The following is a 12,034-nucleotide window of genomic DNA, read 5'->3' on the forward strand; positions in this document are numbered from 1 at the left end:
AAGTTTTGTAAATATTAAAAAATTATTCAAAACAATTATTAAATTATTAAAAAAAATTAATTTAAAAATTATATCAAAATGTAATTAACTTAAAATATTATTTTTTAAAATTGATAATATTTATTAAATTATTTACATCACAAAATAAAAATGTTAGTAGTTCAAATAATGCATTTTTAAATTTTTTTTTTTGGAAAATAGGCTAGATAGCCACCCAATTCCAACAACCAAACAGACCCTTACAACAATTTGAAATTGATATATTAATTCTAAAAACCACAAAAATAAAATGTAGTTGTAATAAATTTGAAATTTTGAATGGAACCGAACACATTGAGTCCCTTATTTTTGGGGCCTTTGTGGATTGTGGATTGCAATTTGTATTCTTTGTACTTCATGTAGTTTGTTTCATGTTTGATAGTCTTTGAATATTTTGTCCATGAACTCTAGTATAGCCAGTTAGGTGTAAGGGATTTAATTGAGTTATATTTGATGTAAGGGATTTAAATTAGTTTGTAATGAGTTGGGTTGACTTGTGGCTTAGTTGGTTATAAGTAAAGGGTTTTATGGAGTCTTTAGGCAGTAGTTATCATTCTAGCTTTGAGAAGGGGATGAAGTGTAGATGTGATTTTTTGAAGAGCTAGGGGTATGGCTTAGAAACCAGAGGATTGCTTGGTGGACTTGAGGGTACAAGTGTGGATTCTTCTTGGTGTTCTTATCCAGTTCTGTTTATGGACTAGTTGGGATTGGGTTTGTAAGTTGGATCTTGTTGGCTCTTGCACAACTGATTTTATATTATTGTTTGTAGTTGGCCCTAACTCGGAAAGTCTTACAACCAAGCATATAATCAGTTATATTTATGAAAAAAGAGTTGTGATTTGGTATCAGATCTTGCATTATTGTTGCTTTGTTGTTGTATTTCCACTATGTGGTTATTTACTAGGGGTTTAGACACCTCCTTTGGGGATTCTCCTACCTTGCACTGCATCAAATGGTATCAGGGTGAAGGTTGTTCCTGAGTGTGTGGATGGATCGCCAAAGTTGAGGCAATTTGCATTAGGATAATTTGCAAAGAAGGTTGATCTAGTGGCTGATTGAGAAAGCACAACTAAAAAGCTTCAAGTGGGCTTCCCACTCTTAAAATCAACCACCTAGCTATCAAATCTTTAACCTTATTACAAAGTTTCAGCACACTCCAATCCATACATTAATGCCCTCTAGACCACAAAAATGAAGTGTGTGTGTGTGTGTATATATATATATATATATATATATATATATGTATACATATATATGCACACATATATATGTATATACATATATATACATATATATACATACATATATATGTATATATATATATATATGTATACATATATCGATATATACATACATCTATATATATATATATCTATATATATGTATATATATATATATATATGTATATATGTATATATATATATATATGTATATATATATATATATATGTATATATATATATATGTATATGTATATATATATATATATATATATATGTATATGTATATATATATATATATATATATATATATATATATATATATATATATATATATATGTATATATATATATATATATGTATATATATATATATGTATATGTATATATATATATATATATATATATATGTATATGTATATATATATATATATATATATATATATATATATATATATATATATATATATGTACACACACACACACACACACACACACACACATATCCTATGTCTATTTTAATGGTTACAACCAATATTTTAATAGTTATAACCCTTTTTTCACAAAGTTGCAAATTTGAGCAATTTTTACAACTTTCAACAATGCAACTTTGTACAAAAAGTGTAATTTTTACATTTTTCACTTGATTCCACTTCTAAGACTTGGAAAAGGTTCCAACATACCTAAAATCAACTAAAAACACCTAATCCTAGGCTTTCTTGACCAAAAAATTTTAAAAATCTGAATTTTTCTAATGAGCAAATTTTTCTTATAAATTGCATAAAGTGCCTTAAGCATACAAAATGGTGTCTTTCTTTGACAACCATGGAATTTTCATCCAAGGTTTGTTTTATTCTAGCCTAAGTAGGTGAAAAAAAATATAAAAACCAAAATTGAACCAAGTGCCTGGGTGCTCTGCAGTACTGATTGATCTTCTGGCTTTGTGGATCTATTGCTTTGGGTTTACAATTTTTTTTGGAAGATGCCTCCAAGAAGATTGGACCCTAGGGAAATTGATGATATTAGTGATTTCATGGAAGAAAGGATCTCAGAGAAGATTAGAGAAGAGTTTAGATTTGAGATTGCATTGATGAAGAGTGACATGATCACTGAAATTGTAAGTTCTTTGGGTATTGTACCTAGGTATGTGGGTACTGAAGGTAGTTATGAGGAAGTTGCTGAAGACTTTAAAGCTACTAGATCTAGTGGTGAAGACATAAGTGATCATGTGGAGAGACCTATTGGAACTAGGGCTAGTTAGTTTGCTAGACCTGGATCTCATTTGAAGCTGAAGCATAAGATGGAGGTTTCTCATTTCTTAGGTACTTTGACTCCTGAAGACTTGATTGATTAGATTGGTGAATTGGAAGACTACTTTGAGCTTGAGGATATTGAGGATCCACTTAGAGTGAGGTTGACACAAACTAAGTTGAAAGGACATGTTGGTCTTTGGTGGAAAGAATTGCAAAGAGACAGAGAAGAGGAAGGTGAAATGGAGATCACTAGATGGAGACTAAGTTGAAGGATAAGTTCATTCCTATTGATTATGAACTTGAGTTGTTTAAAAGATTGAAATTTTTGAAACAAAAGGATATGTCTATGAAAGATTATACCGAGGAGTTCTACAAGTTGACTATTCGATCTGGTCATAGAAAATTGTTAAAGGAAAAGGTAGCTCGGTATATTAATGGCTTGAGATACAATATTCAAGATGAGGTTGGTATGTTGAATATTTATTCAGTTGACGATGCTTATTAGTATGCCCTGAAGATAGAAGATAAGTTGAAAAGGAAAAGTCAAGGTAATGCTAGAGTGAAGGAAAAGAAGGATGGCTTGGCACAAGCTAAACTGAGTGTTGAAGGTGAACCAAAATTTTTTAATTAGAAAAGGAGGACAAGTAGAGGTGAGTTCAGAGGTAATTGTTTCAGATGTGGGAAAGAAGGGCATAGATCTTTTGAATGTCCAATTGGTAGGACAGTTGCTATCTTGAATGAGGTTGAAGTATAGGATAGTCAACTTGAGAAAGGAGAGAATTTGTTGGCTTGGCAAGTACTGGCATGTCAGAGAACATGAGATTCTTGTTAGAGGACTAGTTTGTTTAGGACTTGTTGTAAGTTTGATGGTAAAGTTTGCAAGGTGATTGTGGATGGTGGTAGTACTGATAACCTTGTTGCTGAAGAGATGGTTTAGAAACTTGGTTTGAAGAGAGTGAGACATCCTTATCCTTATAGGATCGGTTGGCTGCAAGGTGAACATGCTTTGTAAGTGAGGGAGCAATGCCTTATTGATTTCCAGATTGGGCAGTATAAGGATAAAGTGTTGTGTGATATTGCGTACATGAACAGTTGTCATGTGTTGCTTGGTAGACCTTGGCAGTATGATTGCATAACTATAGATGATTGTGTCAAAAATGTGTTTATTGTTGAGAAAGGTGGCAAGAACTTTTCCCTGATTCATTTTTAGAATGAAGAGCTCGGTAGGAGGAACCTGAGTATTGGCAGTTGAGTTAAGTTGGTAGATTCTAAGAAGGTTGGAGATCAGCATGAAAAGAAGAATTGTAGCAAACCTAGGATGGATGTGAAGAAGCAGAAGAAGACCAAGGGAAAGAGTGTACAAGTTGATGATTTGGAGGATATGTATGTAAAGAACTAGTTTGGGATAAATGTGTTGAATCCAAAAAGATGTTCTTCTAGTTCCTAGAACATCTTTTTGAACTTGGGGTATTTGATGCAGGAGCATCCTAGGCTTTCTTCCAATCCTACATGTTGGAGCCAAGTGCAAGTGGTTTCCAATTTTATGTTGCTATCAAGATGGTTAGTGTATGCAGAGTTACTATAGCTTTAGTACATGCTAATTCACTATAGCTCTAATGGATACTGAGTTATTGTAGCCCTAGTGGATGTCGAGTAATTGTTGCTCTAGTGGATGTCAAGTTACTATAACTCTAGTGGATGCCGAGTTACTATAGCTATAGTGGATGTTGAGTTGTTGTAGCTCCTGGTGGATGCCGAGTTACTATAGCAATCTTGTATTGACTGAGTGTTCCTTCATGTGTCGAGTGAACCTGTTGGTGCCAAAATTTCTAGCGGATGTTGATTTTTCATGTATGTGCTGAGTGCCAGTATTGGTTTTGGTTTTGTTCATGTTGAGTTGTTTGTGAGCTGACTTTTGGCATTTAATTTATGTATGGATATTTAATTTTTGTTGTGACCGATTTGTGGCTTGACATATATTTAATGTAAGGGATTTAATTTAGTTTGTAATGAGTTGGGCTGACTTGTGGCTTAGTTGGGTATAAGTAAGGGGTTTGTGGAGTCTTTAGGCAATAGTTATCATTCCATCTTTGAGAAGGGGATGAAGTGTAGATGCAAATTTTTGAAGAGCTAGTGCTATGACTTAGAAACTAGAGGATTGCTTGTTGGACCTGAGGGTACAAGTGTGAATTCTTCTTGGTGTTCTTCTCTAGTTGTGCATCTAGAATAGTTGGGATTGGGTTTGTAAGTTAGATCTTGTTGGGTCTTGCAGAACTAATTTTGTAATTTTTGTTTGTAGTTGGCCCTAACCCGAAAGGCCTTACAACTAGGCATATTGCATGTAATAAATTATATCTATGAATAAGGAGTTGTGATTTGGTATTAGATCTTGCATTATTGTTGCTTTGTTGTTGCATTTTTGTTGTGTGGTTATTTGTTGGGGGTTTGGACATCTCCTTTTGGGATTCTCCTGCCTTGCACTGCATCAATAATGTTCTTACCGAGTCTTTGTGAAGACTCATTATCAAAAAAAATTGTGTGTAGGTGTCCATTGTCTTCAAGGTTAAAGGGCAGAAGTTCCAGCAAGCCAATGAAGAATGCTCAAGGATTATAAAATAGGAGGATCTAACATATGACATTCATGCAAAATGAGAGGATACATCAGAAGAGGATTGCACACTTCATGAAATGCTAAATCAGATTAAGATCTGAAGAAGAGAGCTAAAGCTCAACAATAGGCCATATGGAATGACACGTTTCTAAGGAAATGAGCTGACAATAGTAACAACTAATCCCATGTAGATATAACCATTTCAAGTCAGTACAAAAGGTAGTAACAAGAAAGAAAATCCAACTACAATAGGTGAATTGTTGAACATGATAATCCCAAACAATGAAGTTGAGAAAACCATAATTATTGTCAATCAAGCCTCATAAATTAGAGTTGGAAGAAGGCCGATTATCACTGTTACTCCTGTTCCAAGACCTCCTTCCATCCTCCCACAACCATACTCAACAACCCCTTCAATATCATCAAGGAAGGGAATATGCATTTCAAATGGGCTCAAGGATACTTTGCCTAGGCTACCTGGATGAAAGAATGACACACTTTAGACCAAAATCATATAGAATTAGTTGATTTTTTTGTTGTTGACCAAATGTAAATGGTTGGACAGATTTGAACTAGTCTAGATCTTTGATACTATTCTCATACTAGGTTTGTAGTGTCTATCATGGTGAACTCCTTCATATGATGTTACTCTTTATTTTGGCTATCTTATACTTAAGAAAAAAAAAGTTTACGTTGAAAATGGTGCTATAAGTTAATTTGAGGATACATGGCCTTTTGGTCCTCTTAATTCTATATTTTGAACAACTCTAACCCTATCCTTGTTTATAGGATTTCTTTGTTAGTAATAAAGCTTTGACTCTAAAAATTTTAAGATATGTTTTCTTTAAATTTATGAAACAAATTATTCTATATATAGGGGTGTTCATTGAATACTTTTCACTTTTGCAATTTCTAACAATGTTTGTTAGATGTATCGTGGTCATTTAAATAGTTCATCTAACTCTTTTTATTTAATATATTATCATTATATTGCATGTCAAAATTTTCGTTTGTTGAGTGGGATTTTTTCTTTTATAAGAACTTACAAGAATACATTATTAGGTGTCTAAATTTCTCCATAAATTTTAGTTTATCACCTAATGATTTTCTGCACACTTGGAGACAAAATTCCATTGTAGTTTGATGTTTTGTTGTACTAGTACTTGTATGGATATGCACTGAATAAGAATAAGGTATATTCTAATTATTAAATTTATAACTATTACAGATTAAAAAAAAAAATTGATTTAATCACATTTAGCAAAAAATGACATTGATATCAAAAAATGTGAAAGTGAAAGCAAGGAAAGGTAGGGAACATGATCCCACACTTGGTCATGATAGATACATTAATAATTGTGCTTCTTAATCTTCATGAAGAAACCCTAACAAATAAAATGGAGCCTCCATAAAACCAATCAAATTGTAGAACTAGTTTGAGATATTAGTAGGAAAGAATGAAGAATGCTCGAAGGAATTAGTGGCTCATTCTCAAAGAGATGAAATAGAGAATCACATCCAACAAAACTCAAGATCGACTCAGAACCATTTCTACAAAGGGAACATTCAAAGTGTCCAAAAAAAAATATCAAATGAAAAGGAAGGTTGGAAGCTAGTTCAACCCTACAAAAGGAACATTGCAAAGCTAAATTTTTTTGAGAGGGGACAACCAAGAATCATGAAGTTAACAGAGGAGAAAGGAAAAGAATCAAGCCCTTTTCTTCAGAAAAACCAAGTATGCAAAAGAGAGTCAATATTCAAGATAAAATAGGGGAAGAACAGCCTTAGGGAATCATCCCCCAAAATGGATCATTCATGCCCTAAACCCTCCATCATTTCTAAAGCTAATAGTGTTCTAGTGACATTCAATCCTAGAAATAGGGCTAAAATGACAAGAACTAATATCTTGGTGGAGAAAACCACATAACCCTTTTACCCTAAATTTTAATTTGGGGAGTTTTAGAATAGCATTATAGTCAACTGACAACACACAAACCACAAAACATAAATGAAGATGGAAAACACGATTATAATCAATAACAAAATTACAAAAGAGAAATGCTGAGTGCAAAAGGAAAGTACTATATGCTATCTAGACTAGCCCACGATCAAAACGATAAAAAATGATGGATGCAAATCAGGTAAGTATTTCCTTCCTTTTAGATTTTTTAATCTATATAAATTGTAAAGATTTAAAATTTAGGGAAAATTTACTTACAAGTAAATTAAAATTCTTTAATGGGTTTAGTTTAAATTTTGTGAAATGGAAGCCTAATTTCAATGACGCAAAAATTAGAAATCTCAATTTACCAAAATGGATAGAATTAAAAAATATCCCAGCAGAACTATGTGATTTAGAAATATTCATTAAAATCAAAGAAAATCTAGGAGATTTAAAGGGATATGAACCTCATCACTCGAAAACAACCTCTGTGAAACTAAAAATAAATCTAAAACCAGAAAGCATAGATCAAGATCAGGTCCAAATAATTACAAATATATCCATATACATAATTAAGTATATGATCTATATTGGGAAAATTAGCTTTGTGAATTATCTTAAAGAAGGAATCAAAAAGGCAATAGGCAGCAAAGATTTTAAGAAAGTAAAAGTGGAAGACCAAAATGAAGGGAAAAATTAAAAAAAAGAAAAAACATAGTAGAATTATTAAAGGAAAAGGATTATATGGAAGGCAAAATACAGAGTAAAATAAAAAACATAGTGATCACAAAGAATAAGGAGATTGAAGAAGGGGATATAACAGAACTTGAAATCATATAGAGTGTGTTGAGAAGCATGGAAAAGAAATCCAAAATAGAAGAGAAAGAAGATATTAATCTAATGACTCAAAGGATATATAAAAAAGGAATCAAATTGCTCAATACATTAAGGGAAAAAGTTGATTTAAAAAAAAAAAAAAAGTTTCAGAGCATTCAAGGACAAAAATATTAGATATGGAGGAGAATATCAGAGAAATTAAAAAATGAATGAAGAAATAACACTAAAAATAAATGATGTCATATATCAAATGGAAATTTTGAGGACATCAATAGGAGATAAAATAAACAATGCTATATCAAATTATAGAGAAGAAAAAAAGAATAGGAACCTATAGAATAAAAATAAAGAAACTTAATAGATTGAACAAAATCAAACTCTGATAGGAATATTGCAATTTGAAGATAAGCAGAGACAAGAGAAAAATCAGAGTATAGAGGATAAGGAGAATTCTTGGCTATTCAAGACACCAATAAGACACGACAAAAATGGATCTATACAACTTGAAGTTAAAATAGCAGTGGAAGAGGTAATAGAAGTGACAAAAGGATCTTTTGGAGAATGGAACAGGCAATAAAATATGTTAGAGTAATTATTTCCTTGCATTTATTAATTAAATCACTTTGATTTAATTAATTAATTTGCCCATTACTCTAGTTTGCTTAAGCTATCTTGTAGGTGCATATAATTAATATTTTATTAATTATATTGTGCAACCTAGCTTTTTAGTTTAGGGTTTCTATCTCACCTTTATAAGGATGAGCATTGTACTTTCTTCATTATCTCTTATGCATTTTTCATTTGAGAGCAACTTTTTTTCTATCTCCATTTTTTAGCAAAACCCTTGCCTCTTCTCGTATTTTTCTTCTGTGACAGGTTTTTGCATGCAGGGATTTGAAGGCTTTGTGGATTTGATTGGCTTATTTGCTCAAATCCTACATGGTATCAGAGCCAGATCTGCTGTAGCTTGTTCAGTGTTTCAAGAAAAAGCGAGAACAAGGGTTTGGCGGATCAGATCTGGTGTTTCTTCGAGCTTTTCCTGAGAAAATAGGGGGCTCATTGATTTTCAGAGCAGTTTGAAGCCAAACAGACCTCACGGATGGATTCAGAAGGTGTCAAAACCCCTGTTTTGATATAAAATTTGTCCAATTTGGACAACTTTGATCTGGGAGGCAAATTTTTTTTGTTGAACAGGGCCGTACGGCCCCTGGCACGCGGATCGAGGCAAAAAAATTAAAAAACCACAAAAATTTTTTTATAGCAGCATTTTAAATCCACGGTGGTTTACTAACCGCAACGGAACCACTGGCGGTTACCGCCACGGTCACCGCTGGCGGTTACCACCGCAGTCACCGCCCAGCGGCCCGCAGTAGCTCCGCTGGCAGCTCTGGCCGCGGCACTGCCTCAGCTCCGTCGGAGCGGCGCCTCCTGACCTCCTCCGCCGCCAGCGGCTCTGCCGACTCCTCCGCTCCACCTTAGCCAGCAGTGGTGGATTTTTTAAAAGTTTTTATTATTATTATTTTTATTTAAAAAAATAAATTTTCATGCTTTTTCAGAGGCCCTGGAGGTTTTTCTTTTGTAACTTGAGCATACGGACATATTTTTTCAATCTGAAAAATGTGTCGGAAAGTTGGTTCCAAGACGGAGATGTTGGTATAGGTGTTTTTGGATTTTGATGTAGTTTGGTTGCCTATTTTGGCAGTCAAAGCCGGATATTCTATTTTGCACTCCGAGAGGCGTATCTTGAGCATCCGATCTCTGATTTTGGACTTCTTTATATAGCTAGAAAGCTCTTTCTATGCTCTTTCCAGTGATGCTGGTTGTTGTTCCAGATTCTATTCTAGGCACATCCTATTTAGTCTTTTGCATTTTAGCATTTTGGTGGATATCCTGATTGTTTCAGGTCCGGAGATCGATTTTGTTGCTTCAGTTGCTTCATTTGGGCTCTACCTTCTGTTGTTTCAGCCTTATGTCTTTTTTGATCATTGTTGATATTCATTGTAAGCATTTTTATGCAACACACTGAGATGAAGTGCCACTCTTGCGTTTCGAGATCCTTTTCATCATTGTGATTCGTTGTACTCGCACTATTATATAAAGTGCCATGGGGGGGATAGTTGTTTGCCGCTTATAGGCCCTCTTTCTCTTTTTTCTCATGCAATGTTGATGACACGTGCCTTTATTGGTGTTTGTACCTCACTCTCGATGTGTCTGGTTCCTGTGTTGTAGGAGATTTTTTTGGCCCACCTTTTCAGCTGCCTGTCACCTCACCTGCATTAACAGGGGGTTATATTTTTGTTCTATGCTTCTTTGGTTGATGGTTCATTGGTGTGAGCTATGTATTTAGTACCTGATCCTACATACTAGGCGATTGCAGTGGCTAGCTACCTATGCATTTCGGTGAGATGGATCATCTACCATATAGACATGCTTGGTTCGTGCCTTCTATTTCCATGGAGGTTCTAAAGATCAGCATTTTGACAGAGTTTTGCGGTTCTTCATGCTTCAATGATTCTCTTCTGATCTCTTTGTTCCTTCTTCTGGAACATTCTTTGCTATCTCTTTTTGGAGTAGGGTTTTTCCCATGTGGTTTTCTCTATTTCTCCTCTTTATAGAGATTTTGATGTAATTGGGTACCTGATCAAGCCTTGTTGCCGGGACCCAATTCTACTTTCATAGCTGTGCTAGGTTAGCTTACCTCCTAAGCTTCGCTTAAGGGGGGGTGTTAGAGTAATTATTTGTTTGCATTTATTAATTAAATCACTTTGATTTAATTAATTAATTTTCATATTACTCTAGTTTGCTTAAGCTATCTTGTAGGTGCATATAATTAATATTTTATTAATTATATTGTGCAACCTAGCTTTTTAGTTTAGGGTTTCTATCTCACCTTTATAAGGATGAGCATTGTACTTTCTTCATTATCTCTTATACATTTTTCATTTGAGAGCAACTTTTCTTCTATCTCCATTTTTTAGCAAAACCCTTGCCTATTCTCGTTTTTTTCTTCTGTGACAGGTTTTTGCATGCAAGGATTCGAAGGCTTTGTGGATTTGATTGGCTTATTTGCTCAAATCCTACAAAATATTCCTCTAGCAACCTCAAATCAATGGTGCAATTTTACAATTAGAAAAATAGCAAAGAAAAGAAGCCATAAATTTTGGGAAACTCCAGAGAATGGAGCAGATCCTTTTGAAGTACAAAATTGAACAAGCTCAAACAAGGAAGAAACAAAAGTAGAGGAATCAAACAACCAGATTATAATAGAAATAAGGAATGTTATAGAATAGAGAAAAGATCAAAACAAAGATGAAGAAATGGAGGAAAGCCTATGACAAAAATGGGAAGAACAAGGAATACTTAAAGAAACAAAACAGAGAGAAATAGAGGAATTAGACAATGAAGAAAATGGACAAAATGAAGAAATAAGGATCCAAAATAAAAAACAATTGGATTTAGAAAATCAAATTATCAAAGAACTAGAAAGTGAAAAAGATGAGGAGGAAGAGGAAAGAAAATAGACAGTATTAGCAATGCCTAAGAAAATTTAGAACAACAAGGCATATCTATCAATCAAGAAGGTATAAAGACCCCCAGATGTGGTAAACAAAAGATGAAGTGAGGAAGAAAATCCCTTAATGAACTGAGAGAGGCAGATGACCAGGAAAAAGAACAAAAAAAGATCAATCAGATTCTTAAGGTAGGGAAGGGGAAGAGCCTTTCTAGGTCAGTATGAGAATAACAACCTGGAATGCTAGGGGGCTTAATGCTCCTAGCAAAAAATAATAATAAAAAGAAACTTAACTAAATTTGAATAAGAAGTAACATTACTCAAGAAACCAAACTAAAAAAAGAAGAAGGTTTAAATTAGAAAAGAAGCTAGGAAGTTGGAACATAGTTCTATAAGAATCTAGAGGTGCATCTTGAGGATTAGGAATAACATGGAACCCAAGGAAAATAAATCTAGATTTTATTAATTCAAATTAGAACTAGATGAGTTGTAAAATCAAAAGTGTTAAAAATGATTTACAAATAATTCTTATTATATATATGGCCCTACTCAAACAACAAACAAAAAAAGAATATGGGAAGAATTAAGCCTTTTCATGAGGGATTTTAGTAATGAATTTGTAA

This window comes from Cupressus sempervirens, chromosome 11 (assembly GCF_028749045.1).
Source record: "Cupressus sempervirens isolate cs-2001-9-10 chromosome 11, ASM2874904v1, whole genome shotgun sequence".
Lineage (NCBI taxonomy): Eukaryota > Viridiplantae > Streptophyta > Pinopsida > Cupressales > Cupressaceae > Cupressus > Cupressus sempervirens.